Consider the following 14,016-nt stretch of genomic DNA (forward strand, 5'->3'; position numbering starts at 1 on the left):
ATTTATTCATCTGATCCTCATAACACCCTGGTAGATGTTACTATCTCCATTTTACAGATGAAGAATGTGAGGGTCAGATCTGAGGCAAGGTCAGACCGAGGGTGAAATAAAAACTTAGGTCTCCTAATTCTCGCTCAGTGCTTCCCACAACCCACTCACCCAATAAAGCGAAGACAGAAATCTATGAGAACTATCAGAGAAAGAACCCTGTAGTCTTGCTGCCCTGCATGACAGGACCAGGGAAGGGAAAGTGGCTGTGACAGTATCAGAGAGAAGTAGCATGGAGTCTGGAACTGTGGGCTTAGAAACATTTTTCAAGTCCCACCTTAGATGTATTAAATAATTGTGTGACCCTAGGAAAATCACTTAATCTCTCTGCCCTGATTTCCTAACTTGTAAAACAAGGCAAACAATAGTACCCACTTCACACGGTTGTTGTGATGATTAAATAGAAAAACAAAGCACCATACATGAACAGTGCTTGGCACCAAAGCAAACAATCAGTAAGTGTTAGCTGTCACTGCTTTCATCATTATCATCATGAAATGGCACATGGGAAATGTTAAGTGTATGTTCATTTCCTCTCCTTCCCCCTGCTCCTGTATCTCCCAAGGCACCATACCCCCATCTGTTATCTATAGACCTGCTGAGAGGAGGTCTAGGGTCAAGGAAGAGCACACAGTGCTTCTTCCCAGGCAACCTGACTGAGCTGGCCTTGTTTACTGGGGCAGTAAGCTGCTACACAAAGTCATTAATCATACTTGGTGCTATGTGCTTTCAGGTCACTCCACAGAAATTAATGATTCCATCTGGCTTTTCCTCAGAGAGACAGAGCCTTCCTATGTATTCATGTATGGGGCGTCTACTGAGGATTCAACCTTTGCAATAGCTTATTGGAATCTGGAAAGTCTACCAAGATGAGTTGGTCCCCGCAAAGAGGGACCAGGAAGCCAGGCGTAGTGGCTCATGACTGTAATTCCAGCACTTTGGGAGGCCGAAGCAGGTGGATCACCTGAGGTCAGGAATTTGAGACCAGCCTGGCCAACATGGTAAAATCCATCCCTACTTAAAAAAAATATATATATATACAAAATTTAGCTGATCACAGTGGCACACACCTGTAGTCCCAGCTACTCGGGAGGCTGAGGCAGGAGAATCACTTGAGCCGAGATTATACCACTGCACTCCAGCCTGGATGACAGAGTGAGACTCCATCTCAAAAAAAAAAAAAAGAAAAAGGACCAGGAAATCAGTCTTTGCCCTGGGCTAAATTATTGCAGCAGCAAGAATAATCCCAGAATAGTGACATTTATATAACATTATTAAAGCCATCACAACACCATACCCTATAGAAGGGCCACTTAGCAGAAACGCTATGTACATATACATAAAGAAAAAACTGTAATTAAGTAGCTCTGCTTCACGAAGCTTTCTCTACAGAACCAACTCCCTGAATTCTCTATAGAGCTGAAAGTTTTCATTCCAATCTTCTACCAAGTAGTCCTATTTGGATGTTCCACAGGCATCTTACACTTAGTTATGCTAAAAAGTAAATTCATTACCTTGCCTAAAGCCTATTCTTTCCTCCCTCCAGGCATCTCTCTTCTCAATGATGACATATCTCCCCAGTCTACCAAGCAGAAAAGGGTACCACATCCTTGATCCTGCCCATTCTTGCCCTTCCCTTCTCAATACTTTTCATATTAGACCACTTAATTCCTGACAAGCACTGGCTTTCAAATCTCTTCCCTGCCTCCTACTTCTGCTGCCACTGCCTGTTCTTCCTGACAGTTTGCCCTATGGATTTCAAGGTTGCTAGCCAGTCTCCACAGTTACGCAAGCCAATTCCTCACCTTAAATATCTTAATTTGCATCTCCTTCTGGGTCTGTTTCTTTAGTTGAATCTGGACCGATACCCTCTATCTTTGAAACTAAATTCTTATTTTGGTAGAATAACATTTTGAGTCTCACCTTTGATTGGTAAAAATTGATAACTGAATCATGCTGAGTTCTGGCAAGGATGTGGAGTCTAGAAATCTGCATTTACTGCTTCTGTCAAGCATCAGGCACTAAGCTCAATCCTTTACATATATTATCCCATCTAACTGTCACCGTTGCTCTGAGCATTTTCATTCTCTAGCTACACAAGGAGCTTATAAGTCACTCGAAGTTGCATGGCTAGGAAGGAGGAGAGCTGACTTTCTTTCATGGACTTAGTGTCCCCCTCAAAATCACATCGACTTCATATGAAAATTATAATGAAACAACATTTATTAAAACGATAATCTTCTATCTTACTTTTGTACAAAATTATTACCTTTCTTTTCCAACCATGCTTATATTTGTTACCACCTCAGAAAGTCTGTATAAAGTAAAGTGGGGGAGGAGAGGGCCAGCATATTTTCTTTATTTTATGGATGTGCAATTGGAACCCTTGGAGGGAAAGTAAATTACTTAAGGTAATTTATATTTAATTTTAATATTGAAGATTATCAAAGGTATCTGAACAGTTTAAGGAGCCAGATTAAAAAGACATCTTCACTAGGGAATAATCAGTCCTGGATTTGGAAACTGTCACAGTTTCAAATACAGTAGTGCCTCCTTAGCTTCAGAGGACATGTTCCAAGACCCCCAAGGGATGCCTAAAATAGTACCAAACTATATATATTTGCTGTTTTTTCCTACATAGTAACAGGCAGATAGTATATACATTATGGACACACTGGACAAAGGGATGATTCATCTTCTGGGTGGGATGGAGTGACATGGCATGAGATTTCTTCACACTACTCAGCATGTGAAACTTCTGCATTGTTTATTTCGGGAATTTTCTATTGAGTATTTTTGGGCTGTGGCTGACCGCAGGTAACAGAAATTGTACAAAGCAAAACTGCAAACCTTTGAGACATGATTTGAAGCAAAGGGACCTGGGCTGAGTGGTGGGAGATCTGCTTTCTTAGTCTGCCTGGGCATGTCCTCCGGCTGGCCCACAACTGAAACATATCACTGCCCCTTCTAAGATTTGGATATTTCACTTATAGATGAAGATTGGGAACAGTTGGCTTCTGAGATCCTTTCTAGCTCCAGCCCACTTTAACTCTATCAGCCCAACATTCCCAAGTATACCATGGCCATCTGCACTTTGCAGGCTCTCTCTGGAATGGACAAAGGTTATTCTGCAGTGTGGGCACAGATGTGGTCCTGTAACGCAAGATATTGAAAACCACATCCCCACCCCTAACCCACAAATTTCCTCTCTAGGCCTCTTTTACAGGACCGTGTTCAGACTACCCCACTACCTATCCCACTGACAGTTTAAAGGCAATATAACTCACAACCTAATCCTCCCCTCTCTGTTAACATCTCTGCTTCCACGGCTGGCTCCCCGTCCTCTGGCCTCCCTAGTGCAAGCTGACTCAGTCAATACCTAAGATTTACCATTTCTACCACTCTTATATTTATTCCCAATTACATATTACTTTGTTGACTCTGTTCACATTCCCACCCTTGTTTAGATCCTGATTTCATCATCTTTTGTGTATATAAATTCCCAGTTTCCAGAAAAAGTGAAATGTTCCCTTTATATGCCTTCTTGGAGACAGGCTGCAGCTGGAGCCTTTTGGCAGCCAAAAGAGACCCCTTCGCAGCTCTTAACAATCTATTACTGAAAAATTTAAGAGAATATTACTAATTATTAACCTGTGTCTTTAGATACCCAACTCCTTAAGCTACAGAGTACCCAGGACAAGGTTCTCCACCTTGAGCAACTTACTTACTTTCCCTGCCTTAGTTTCACCATCTGTGAAACAGGTATAATCATAGTACCCACCTTACTGTTGATGTAAACAATCAGTTAATAATGTATGTAAAATGTGTAAAACCACACACAGACCAATACTGTCAGCTATTATTGTTATTACGGTTCAATCAATATTGAGAGTTGATCATATAGTGTATTGGCTTCCTGGACTCTTCTTTCCCCTTAACTTTCCTAAAAAGTCAAGTTATTGAAGTCATTATCTTTTTTGTTTCCTAAACCACATTTGAATTCATATGGAGAGCCTTGGTGGAGCCCCCAAAAATAACGAAACAAAAAGAAACATCTACACAGGTCTACAATTTGGCACAGCACTGGTTCGTTCCAAACCTATGCAGCATAGGGAAACGGAGAATATAACATCTCCAGTGAGGGTGAGTAGCAGAAATTACCCAGAAATAAGCCAAGTCAAGGGATCCTGAGGCCATGGGCTTCTAGGTCACAGTGACAAGGGTGGGGCCTTTGGAGCTCACCTCTAAAGTTGCTGATGTTCTATCTCCAGAGGGGTGTAATGTGCCAGCTGAAGTTAGGACTCGTGGTGGCAGCTCTGGGCATAGCCTATACCTTGCTGTGTAACTTTGGGCAAATCATTTCCAAACTTAGACCTTAATTTCCTCTTCTGTAAAGATCAGGCTGTTTCTGAAGTCTGTGGTTCTATGAAAGTCTGTGGTTCTATGACCCCAGGGCTCTTCTTACATTAAGATCAGCTAAGATTTTGCTTCTTCCCCTTCCAAAAGGCAGTCCCTCCCACAGCAGAAGCCTATAAATCTTCTTTGGCTACCTTCTTCATTTGGCAAAATTAAAATTTCAAAAGGCATCTGTCTAAGAGCTCCCCATATTTTTCTCCCTTCTTGCTATGTAATGCCATTTGGCAAAAACTTCTTCAAGTCAGTTCTCAACTGATCTTAGTAAATTCCCTTCATATGAAGAATTCATCTCAGAAATGCTGCCCGAATAAAATGAACAGACTCATAAAACTCACAAACACCAAGGCCACAGTGCCAAAGCTTCAGCTTTGAGTGGCTTCCCTTCTGTCACACTGTGCAGTCACACAACTTCCAGCCTGCCTCACACTCTCTGGGCCGCTGTCACTTCCTCTATCCTTTATAGCTGTGGCCTACAAAGAGTAGTAGGAACTTCCATGAGCTGGGATAGATTGAGCCCATACGTTTGTCTCTACTTCCTTCCAAAACCCTCTTAAACCAACTGCAAAGGAATAAAGAAAGTATGAATCCACCAAGAAAAGAGGAATAGAAGGAGAAACAAGATAGCTCAACATATTTCAGATGAATAACACTGATGAAGGAGGTAACTGACTATACAGAGTGGAGGAGGCTGAAACCCTGTGCCTGCTGAAGGGAACAGTGAGAAGGAAACACATTTTTCTTCCAAGACACTGAAAAGCCTCAGGACTGAGAGGTACCAAGTGTCTTTGAAAGTCAAGTAAGGATAGGGCTGAAATCAGTGGGATTTCCTGAAAGTATATTTATAGGGGGTAGATGCCCAGATTCTCCCCAACACACATAACGAGGCAACCTATCTCTCACTATAAGGAACAGCACACATTTATTATCTGACGAAACAGAGCAAGGGCAGCCCTGGGCCTGGAAAAAGAGTCATTGAAGGGTGGGAGTGAGGATATGAATTAAACAAATGGGTTAAGTGACTGACAGTCTACATAAGGGATGATGGGACTCCTCCCAACCCCCTTCCCCCCATCCTGCTCCAGAAAGTCAACAACTAAGCATATACACTCCAGGACAGAAGATTAGGGGGAAAATCCATAAATATTGATCTCTGGAAGTTTACCAATGACAAAGCTCCCCCAACTCCTCAGTCCAAACATCTACATGGAAGTCAGGGGCCAATGCACCCTCTCCATGCACATAGTCTCATATACTATCTCTTTTCACTATAAAGAGCCAGCTAAACATCATCAGATCTTTAGAGAAGACAACATCCGTATCATTTAGAGGCTCAGCAGAAGACTGCATCAAACTGGATAGCAGGAGAGAGTTTAATAAAGGAACCATTTACAGAGGTATGGACAATGTTTAGTATTCTAGGACCACTAAATTAAACTAGAGCTCTACCACTGCTAAGCCTGAAGAAGTAAGGAAAAGGAGTGGTTGCCAGAATTACAGAGGGTGAAGTTAAAGAGCAGGACACCAGACTGGAATCCCTGATAGAGGTATGCAGCTATGGCAGGTAAGCAGGGAGAAACTAGGAGAATAAATACCCTGGCCTCACTGTTTTTCAGTCCTCAGATCTGCTGTTCCTCTCATTAACTGAAACCAACCAGAAGACAGAGGGCCAGCTGATGCAGGACACATCATCCTCCCTAGGGGTACATGGAGTGTGAAAAAAGGTGGAGAGTGCATCTACAGGGCAAACAAAAAACATCCAGCACAGTCACCAACATGAAAGACAGAACTCAAAACAAAGAAATAGAAAATAAAAATAGAAAAAAATAGAGTCAAGGCAGAGAACAAAAGAAAACATTTTAAAAATTATTCTACAATTAATATCCATAGAAAAATGGTAGATGATACGGTAATATGAACAAGAACAGAAAACTATTTTAAAGGATTAAAAAATAAGAAAGAGCCTTAGAATTAAAAATAATACCTAAATGAAAGTTCCACTAGAAAAGTTGGAAGATGGAGTCAGGAAGTTTTCTCAGAAAGTGATAAGAAAAGTAAAAACATGCCCACGAGGAAAGAAAAGATAAGAAAATTAGGAGTACAGGAAATTTATTACACATCCAATAGAAGTCCCAGAAAGATAGAACAAAGAAAAATAGGGAAAAAAATGGTAAAACAATTTCAAGAATGATTTCACAGAATTGACAGACATAAGCCTGTGGACTGAGAAGGCTCAATAAATACCAGAACAATGAATAAAGAAGATACATAGCAAGGCATGTCATCACAAAATTTCAAAACACTGAAGTAAAGAAAAGTTCCTAAAAGTTTCAAAGAAAAAAAAATGGCATGTACAAAGGAACAGGAATTAGAAAAAGCAGGAGAGTTCTCAATAGTAACAGCAGATGTTAGAGGACAATGGGAAATGCATGTCAAAGTCAGAATGAAAAAAATTGCCAACCTAGATTTCTACAAACAGTGAAAGTGTCAATCAAGTGTGAAAACAGAGTAAGTATATTTTCAGAATTTCAAAGAATCAAAAAATTTATCTTCAACTCCTCTTTTCCAGAAGGTACTGAATCCTGTGCCCCACCAAAATGAGACTAATCTAAATGAGAAGGAAGATAGAGAACAGAGATTTAACACAGGAAAATGGTATAGAGAAGTCATCAGGTAACCACTGTGCAGGCCGAAAGTAACCATTTCAGGGTGTAATGGAAAGGGAGAACCCCAGAGTGGCATGTGGTGAAAGTGGGGTGGGGAGACTGGTGAAAGAGTTGACATCTTTGATCATATTGCAAAGTGTGTAAGAGGTGTTTTACAGGTGCTTTGGAGGCAAAATATCTGATAATTGGTACACAGAAAGTCAGTCAAAGGAAGGGAAAAATAAACAAGCAATTTTAACTCCAGGAAAAGTATAGTATAGGAACCATATCATGATATATTGCTTGGCTCAGCAGTGAGAACAGTATTTACACTACTCATACTAATGAACTAATGACTTAACTACAGGTGAAGATGGGGGGAAGGGAAATAAAGGTGGTGGTATAAGATAATTACATTTTTGTTTATAAGAAAGCAACAGATAAAATTTATCTTAAAATTTATATCTTAAGTATTTGATTTAGAAATATACAAAGAGACACCCAAAAATAATTCAAAATGGTTGGCTCCAGGAATTAGACAAGGGAGTGGGAAAAGATGAGGCAGAAATTGCGATTATTAAGCCTTTTAGTATTAAAAAAATTTTCAAACTATGTACATACACTGTTTTGTAATCAGCAAAAAGTAATCTAATTTAAAAGTGCATGCATCAGAGTCAGATAACCTGGCCCAAATCCTGGTCTCATCAAATAGGAGTTTAAGATCTTAACATGTTTAGCTTTTCTGAGCCTCATTTTCCTCATCTGTAAAACAGGGTTACATGTTAAGAATACAGAAGTGTATGTAAGATACACATGCAGTGGATGGAAGAGTGTGTGTAAGAGCTTAGTGAGACAGTGTAAGAACTGAGCCTGGCTCTTGCCATACAGTAAGTTCCCTGAGGAGGGTGCAGGGATCATCACGATCACCTCAGGTTTGTTCCAAGAGTGAAGGCTAAACCCCCCACACCCTAATACACACAATAATCAGATAGCAAGCAGTGAGGCCAAAGGCCATTTCCTATGTCCTCTCACTTCATCCACAAGGCTTAGCTTCATACTGTGTACTCAGGAAGAACATTTCCAGTAACACATGTCTGTGGCATTGACTTAAGAATGGAGGAGCAAGAGAGATGACAAAGAGGGCCATATGGGAAGCAAGGCGAAACACCAGAAAGAGCACTGAAGTGAGTCAGAGGAAACAGAAACAGACATTCTGAGCACCTACTGTGTGCCAAAAGCGTTGCCATAAACCACATAATTTGCTCCAATGACATGCACATACAGAAACTGTTATTATCTAAGTCTTTAAGGACGAGAAACCCAAGTTTAGAGAGGGTAGCAATTTTGCCCATGGTCAGATATTAAGATATTAAGCAGCAGAGCTGGAAATGGAACCCATGACTTCCCAACTCCAAGGCCTCATGCCCCTTACACTATATTATGCTGCTTGAGGCAAATCATGCAACCCTTCTGAGATTCCATTTCCCCACTGTACAATAGGAATTGTACTTTCTCTGAGAACTTCAGAGTTACCGTGAGAATGAAAGGTGATAAATCAAAGTACCTGATACACTATGAAGTAGTGAGAACACATGAGGACCTACTGATATATGCATGCATGCCACACGAGGACTACACTGTGGAACTTCCTAAGTCAGCTGTTCAGCTTGGTTGTCATGGGAAGAGGAAAGGGCGGGCTTTGGCCTAGGCCTGGATTGCAACTAGAATGGGGCAGAACCTGGGTCAAGGAGTCCGCTGGGGATTCTAGAGCCACAATCAGACTGTAAATCATGGCATTCCCCATTCAATAGGTCAGCAGCATCTTGCCTCAGCTAAAAATCACAAACTTACCAAGTTAATATCTTATAAAGCCAAAATATCAAACCCACTGCCATTTCTCCCAGGTTTCTCCATTGCACAGTACTAGTTTCTAAAAATAGATCACATCAAGTCATTTCTCTGCTTTAAAACCTTTCCTGCACCTTCACCCCACAGGATGAAGTTCCAGCTCGTTAGCCTGACATTGAAGCCTTTATGATCTGGCCGTAGCCATCACTATGGCCTTGTCTCCAACTGCGCTGCTTCTCTCCAGGTGCCCTCAATTACCCCAGTTTCCCATGCCTTCTCCATACTTTTGTTTATGTTGATCTCATTTCCTGGAATACCTTTCTTTTTCTCCTACTCATCCTTTAAGACCCACTTCAAGCATCATCTCTTCTAAGAAGCATTCCCTAACCTCATGTTAGGATGAAGGTGTGAATTTATGGCTGAACAAAACAGTCTCAAAGTGAGAGAAATAGTAAAGACCTCAGAGATTATCTTACATAATTCTCCTATTTTAGCCATAAAGAAAAGAAGGCCTATAGAAGGAAAGTGGCCTGCTCAAGGTGTCAGCAGCTTGTCTAGTATTCAGATATCTTGTCCCAGTACTCTACTGCATGGTACAGCTTCTTAATGAATGAATTCATGAATGGACAAATAGGCAAACAGAATGTTGCTAAAGCACTGCCCAGGGACAGCACGGTGAATGAATAGTCACAGCTGTTCTACATTTAAGGGCTTTACATACACCCAGAAGGAACAGAGGATTCCAGAGGCAAGAGGCAGCAGGAACAGCAGTCATAGGACAGGTGATACAGAGGGATACCAGTATAAACAGAGGGCTGTGGATGCTGAGAGGCAATACTATGAGTCTGGGTTTTGCAGATACAATAGTGCTGCCCAGGTTCAGGAAGCTAATGTCTGTGTAAGGAAGGACAGAGTAGGCTCATGGGCTGGACTGCTTAGCCACTGTCAAAGCTGCCCAATGCTACACATGGTCATCCCCTAGGTGCCATGTTCTGGTAGATAGACAAAAGGATGGAGGCTGACCTCTGCCCCTACAAACAAGTACCATCAGTAATGCTAGCTCTGCTGTTGCTTTTTCTTGTCTTCCAAAGCCACATGCATATTAAAAATTCAGTTTATGCTGCTTGATATGCTAATTAACCTAAGTCAAATCTCTGCAGGGAGCAGCACAAGGAGTGGCAAGTTCAGACCTTGCAGTGAGCAGACCTAAGTTTGAATTCTGGGCTCCACTTCTTGAAGTCTCCATTTTCCCATCTGAAAAACGGGTGCAATTTCTATTTACTTTCTACCCTGCATGGTGATAACTAAATGAGGTGATATATGCAAAATGCTCAGAATAGTGTTGGCATTTTGTACTTAACTCCTGTTACTTCAGTTTTACATTATAAAAAGGTATTATCCTTTAAAGAAAAAAAATTTTATCTTCTGCTAAAATTGTGAACTTCAGAAGAATCTTCCTAAATAACCCATGATAGTTCTACACTGCCTAAATAATAAAGTCAATGCCCTTCAGCATACTATTAGAGACTTGGCCCTAAGCTGTTTTACTGACTGACCACTTGTCCCTCAACCATGATTCACACTTCAAAGCCTTCCTTCCCTTTGCTTATGCTGATCCCTCAGCACAGAGTGCTGCTCTTTACCCTTCCTCCACTCAGGAGTCACCTCTTCCACAAGGATTTCCAAAATTAATCATTCCTACCTCTTTATTCTTCCTCCTAGTTCTTATCATGGTCTGCTTTGTATTCACTCATTCATTCATTCAGTATTTAAGTGCAAACTATGTGCCAGACTTAATTCCCATAGCTCTCTTTCCCACTAAGGAGTTCCATGAATGTGAATACATGAATGTGAGTTCCATGAATGTTGTATTCCTCCACAGCATCCATAATAGTACATGGCACATCATCAGCCACTAGTAAGCTGAAGAGAGAGAATGAGAAAAATATTTACATAATGTTCATTCAGTATTTAACAAATATGTGAAGCACCTATTAATGCAAGGCAGGTATAGATGGTCTATGAAGATGTTCAATACAGTTTGAGGACATGAAGACAGACTTTGAGAGTTGCAGAAGACTTTAGAAACTGTCCAGTCTAGCTCCCACATTTTCCAGATGGGGATTCTAAAGCCCAGAGAAGCAGAGTAACTGCCTAGGATAACACAGAGACTTAGCACCATAACTAGTTATGGTGCACTGCAGACGGCTGTCTCTAACTTGCTGTAATTCTTTGTATCTTTCACTTTGAGTTCACGTTAGTTAGATTTACTTTCGCAAGGCCTCAAGCCTCTGGATTAACTGCAAACAAGTGCAGTGGATCACAAATGCAGTTTCTGCTACGGTAAGCAACCCTAAAAAGGATCAGAGCATTGTGCTAAACAAGTGGTCAATATTGTGCCTAAAATGACCAGCATGAAAGAGCAATTTAGCTAGTATGGGAGCCTCCTCAACAGCCTGGCACCCTCACCTGTGATGTCATATAGAATGACTCCTGTGGAGTGATATAAATGTTGCTTATTTAGGAACAGTGAAAAATCCACCTTAATTGAGAGGTAAAAAGTTACATCTGGGATGTGAAGATACGCCTTGAAAATATATGACTTAACAGAAATGTGACTTGAGCAATAAGCAAGATTCTGTAAAATATCTATTTATTGTGAAACATCTTTCTTTTTCTTTTATTTTTTGAGGCAAAATCTTGCTCTGTTGCCCAGGCTGGAGTGCAGTGATGCAATCTTGGCTCACTGCAACCTCCGCCTCCCGGGTTCAAGTGATTCTCCTGCCTCAGCCTCCTGAGTAGCTGGGACTACAGACACCTGCCACCACGCCTGGCTAATTTTTGTATTTTTAGTAGAGACAGAGTTTCACCATATTGGTCAGGCTAGTCTCGAACTCCCGACCTTGTGACCTACCCACCTCAGCCTCCCAAAGTGCTGGGATTACAGACATGAACCACAGCACCCTGTCAAAACATCTTTCTTGAATGTAAGACGTTTATCATGTTTCTGGCCTGTTGGCAAGGAAAATATGGTGCCCCAAGCAGCCAGGTGTGGTAGTGGCAATGAATATATCAGCTCCAGAGCTGAGAAAGGCAAGACCTGGGACAGAGCACTTGTAACCAAGAGAACTAAAAAACTGTTGCCCTGCCTCAGCTCTTTTCTCCCTGTCTGGCAAACAGCTCAGACAACCACTTGAGAAAGCTCCTTGATAACCAGGTACCATCTTCTTCTGAATAGCACAAGCTAGACTTCAGTGTCGGTCCCAGCACTGCTACTGACTAGCTGTGCAATTTTGGGCAATGCCTTAGGGCTGCTCTGGTAGCAACAGGACCCAGGAAGGCAGGCAAATAATTCAAAAAATAGTTTTGAGATAGCTGATCAGCCATTTAAAAAATTCTGAAGCTGAATGCACACCTGACTTATACCAGGACAAATTCCAAATGGATCAAAGATTTAATGTAAAAAATAAAACCATAAAAATGTAGCCATGCACCGCGTCACCATGTTTCAGTCAACAATACAATGGTAGTCCCAGAAGATTATAATGGAGCTGAAAAAATTCCTGTTGCCTACCGCCATAGTAGCTGTGATAATGTTGTAACACAACACATTACTCATTTGTGATGATGCTGATGTACATAAACCTACTGTGCTTCTAGTCATATAAAAGTCTAGCACATGCAGTTATGTACAGCATGTAATACTTGATAAATTAATTACTATGTTACTGGTTTATGTATTTACTATACTATACTTTTTATTGTTATTTTAGAGTGTATTCCTTCTTTTTTTTTTTTCAAGTTTACTGTAAAAAATCCTTCTAAAAGGCAGGTCCTTCAGGAGATACTCCAGAAGAAGGCATTGTTATCACTGGAGATGGTGGCTCCATACATGTTACTGCCTCTGAAGACCTTCCAGTGAGACAACATGTGGAGGTGAAAGACAGTGATATGGATGATTCTGATCCCGTGTAGGCCTGAGCTAATGTGTGTGCTTGTGTTTTAAACAAAAAAGTTTAAAAAGCAAAAATAAAAATAAAAACTAGAAAAAAACTTATACAATTAATATATTTAAAAACATTTTTGTACTGTATACAATGTTTGTGTTTTAAGCTGTTATTAAAAGAGTAAAAAAGTAAAAAAGTTTTTTAAAGTTTGTAAAGTAAAATGTCAATAGTAAGCTGTGGTTAATTTATGTTTGAAGAGAGAGAATTTTGTGTGTAATTAACTGTAGCCTAAGTGTACAGTACTTACAGCCTAAGTATATAACGTTTATAAAGGCTACAGCAGTATATAATAATGTCCTGGGCCTTCATAATCACTCATCACTCATCACTCACTCACTTAAACACCCACAACAACTTCCAGTCCTGAAAGCTCCATTCATAGTAAGTGCCATATACAGATGTATAATTTTTAATCTTTTGTACCATATTTTTACTGTTTAGATACACAAATACTTACCATTGTATTACAATTGCCTATAGTATTCAATACAGTAACATGCTATCCAGGTTTACAGCCTAGGAGCAACAGGCTAAACCACATAGCCTAGGTGTGTACTAGGCTATACCATTTAGGTTTGTTAAGTACACTCTATAATGTTGGCACAATGACAAAATAGTCTAATGACACATATCTCAGAACATATCCCCTCTTTTTGAAAGGGAGGGAGTCTTGCTCTGTCACCCAGGCTGGAGTACAGTGACAGGATCTTGGCTCGCTACAACCTCTGCCTCCCTGGTTCAAGGAATTCTTAGGCCTCAGCCTCTTGAGTAGCTGGGATTACACACATGTGCCACTAAGCCCAGCTAATTTTTTGGTATTTTTAGTAGAGACGGGTTTTGCCATTGTATTGGTCTGTTTTCACACTGTTAATAAAGACATGCCTGAGACTGGGTAATTTATAAAAGAAAGAGGTTTAATGGACTTACAGTTCCACATGGCTGGGAGGCCTCACGATCATGGCAGAAGACGAGGAGCAAGTCACATTTGACATGGATGGTGGCAGGTGAAGAGAAAGCTTGTACAGAGAAACTCCCTTTTTTAAAACTGTCAGATC

The 14,016-nt window shown here is 40.7% G+C and overlaps 1 protein-coding gene and 1 long non-coding RNA gene across 9 annotated transcripts in view; both read right to left on the minus strand.

The window, feature by feature from the left end:
* The window catches only part of SERGEF (secretion regulating guanine nucleotide exchange factor), a 233,335-nt gene that overhangs the window by 63,098 nt on the left and 156,221 nt on the right, over positions 1-14,016 (minus strand). The window lies entirely within an intron of this gene.
* On the minus strand, positions 728-13,689 carry LOC116525192. The gene is made up of 3 exons (XR_004257614.1): positions 13,498-13,689; positions 5,718-5,720; positions 728-738 (listed from the first exon to the last, which is right to left on the minus strand). It is a non-coding gene; the product is annotated as an uncharacterized LOC116525192 (long non-coding RNA).

The sequence above is a fragment of the Sapajus apella genome, unplaced genomic scaffold (genome assembly GCF_009761245.1).
Source record: "Sapajus apella isolate SASKATOON/1434 unplaced genomic scaffold, GSC_monkey_1.0 scaffold47, whole genome shotgun sequence".
NCBI lineage: Eukaryota > Metazoa > Chordata > Mammalia > Primates > Cebidae > Sapajus > Sapajus apella.